Raw genomic sequence first — 2,907 nt, forward strand, 5'->3', positions numbered from 1 at the left:
CGCTGCCCTGTCTCCATCCCATCCTCCCTCTCCCTTCCCCCTCTCCCTCCCTTTCCCTTCCTCCCTCCTTGTGCAGAGATCCGCCGCCGCTGCCTTCTTCTTCGCAGGGCCTCCGGCTACCCTGGACCGGGCGCTGCCGATGCTAGCTCCCCACGCGCCGCTGCCCTATCTTCATCCCATCCTCCCTCTCCCTCCCCCCTCTCCCTCCCATTCCCTTCCTACCTCCTTGTGCAGAGATCCGTCGCCGCTGCCTTCTTCTTCGCAGGGCCAATGGCCTTCTCGGGCTCAACCTCCATGTCCAGGAGCTTTGCCAAGATCTTTGTGCCCTCCGCGCAGATGGAATTGATGCGGCGCGCCTTCATTAGTCCGCGCCATTGCTGTCTTCCTTGCCTCCGGCTAGCCACCATCTTGCCCCGATCTGCCACCGTGGGCCGCCGTGTTCCCGTGCACTGCCGTGTTCGCCACCGTGCGCCCCCTCTGCCTCGCTCCCGTGCGGCGCCGTGTTTGCCATCGTGCGTCCCCTCTGCCTCGCTCCCGTGCGCTGCTGTGTTCGCCATCGTGCGTCCTCGCTTGGACCAGCGCTGGCGCCGCCCAATTTCTGCCGGCCAAACCACTGCCAGTGGCCCCACCACCACGTGGGGCTGTTAGATTAGGGTTAAACTTTTTTTGCGAGTTAGATTAGGGTTAATCCATGATGTGGGTATTAATTAGTTAATTAATCTGTTAATGGCATATTAAATCAATCTAAAATAACCAATCCAAAATAACTAACCTATGACAAGTGGACCCATTCCCTTGTTGACCCAGTCAACTGCTGACCATTTGACCTTGACAGTGGGTCCTACATGTCGGTGACAAAAGGAGGCAGGGGCAAAATGTCCAGAAAACATCAAGTAAACGGTCAAACCCCTTTGACCTAATGAAAACGGAACAGAAGGGCAATTCTGTAAGGGGAACTAACGGCGGAGGGGCATTTTTGAGCAGGCTTTGGAATTAGGGGTATATCTGAGTAGGTGGTTCGAGTTAGGGACAGAAATGCAAATGGCCCTATTATCTACGGATTCATTCGATTTACCGATTATGTGTATGTTTAAGCACTTTTCAGTTTGCATTTGGCCATCCATCTTTTTACTCGTATCATAGTATCTTGGTACAATTTGCATTCTTTTCACATGTAAGTGCGAGCCGATCATATGCATCCTTCCTAGTGTAGATTATTTTTTTAGTTCCTCCATATCACTATGTAAGTCTGTAGTGTTGTACTCCTTATTTATGAAATTTCTCCTCGTACAGGTTGCTTGCATGGTCAATTTGGGCATCGGTTTGTTAAGCAGCAAAAGCTCGCATGTTGAATCTACTCAACTCAAGTATGTTTCCACCAGAAAACTCAATCGTGTAGTGTATGGAATGACATGTTTATTTAGTTTCTACTAATTAGTTTGGATAACCTCTGATCATCCGATGAAGTAACTGAGAAGAAATTTTGGTCATGTTATTACTTCCCATTTTTTTATACCTATGCAATTAATGTTATTTGTTGCTGGTTTTGCTGTGGCGCCAAGTCTAAATGAGGGAACCTTGTTTTTATTCAAAGCAAGATCCATGTGTTGACATAGGATGGATTTTGTACAAAATGCCTATAATATCGAGCTTTTCTAATATTCTCTTAACTGAAAAAGGCTGTTGGATAGAGAGCTATTATGAAGAGCAGAAAACTCATATATCAAGTAATTACAACATGACATGCTTCGGGTAGTGCTAACTTCAGCCGTTCAGCGCCTTGTTATGTAATATGTGTCGTTATATTGGTAGATGTCAAGTGCTCTTCTCTATCTCAGTTATGGTCTGCCTTAGTTTCAGTCTAAGCTATATTAATCAACTAATTTTGTGGGTAACCTCCTTGTTCGCCTAGGTTTTTTTGGCTACTGTATCTTCGAACTGACCACTTCTCTTGTAGCATTTTTCATCAACACTTCCGGTCTTGTGGCCATAAACCTCTTTGGTCATTTTATGCGATCTCCTTATGGCTGCAGTATCAGTACATCTTATTTTGCCACAACTGGCAACTGAGTCTTCATCTTCAAGCATTGCAGTTTTTACTTCGGCTTCAACATGTTTCTTGTTCCCAGCATACATCTTTCCTTTCTTGTACACTTATCTTGGTGTATTCATCCTCTGAGCCATCCGATAATATGATAGATCTCTATCATTTTATTTTGTCATTGCAGAGTCCATGTGATGTTTATGTTTTTTTTCTTCACACCCATCATCATGTACTATAACCCCATTAGTATCGTGTGGTTCTTCTTACATAGAAACAAATTGTCATATCCTTTTCTGAGGTGAATCTCTATTGTTATTTGTCTGCAAAATAAAAATACATTTCAAAGATTACACGTGTCTCTAAAGTTTGAGAAGTAGTACTCTGAGAAAATTAATCACCCTTTAGCCTCTATGTTATGCTTCTTTGTTGCTTTTTTGAACACGGCGTCCACTTCATCATGCAAAATTCTGAGAATCATATGTGAGATGTATTAGTTAGGAAAATACAAACACAATACTTCTTTTGTAATGGATAAAGGCAAATTTTCCTCCTCGGCTTTATCTTTCAGGTCCATCATCTCAAGTCTATCATCACACACAAATGTTCTTTTTACTGCATAGTTTTTTGTTCTGAAAGTGAGATTGCCATCGCTGAACATGAGCTGAAAATAAGTGTTTGTCAACATTATTATTATGTAATCTTTGGCGCTTCTTCATATTTCTCATCCAGTGAATTTAGCAAGTCCGAGACAAATGTATTGAACAATTTTTCGGCCTCACCGTCAAATAAAGTGCAACTTGTAGTAGTCGTACAGTCATTAATTTATTGTCAAATACGATAACTATCATACGATTGTTATTAGT

The sequence above is a fragment of the Triticum dicoccoides genome, chromosome 2B (genome assembly GCF_002162155.2).
Source record: "Triticum dicoccoides isolate Atlit2015 ecotype Zavitan chromosome 2B, WEW_v2.0, whole genome shotgun sequence".
NCBI classification, from domain to species: Eukaryota; Viridiplantae; Streptophyta; class Magnoliopsida; order Poales; family Poaceae; genus Triticum; species Triticum dicoccoides.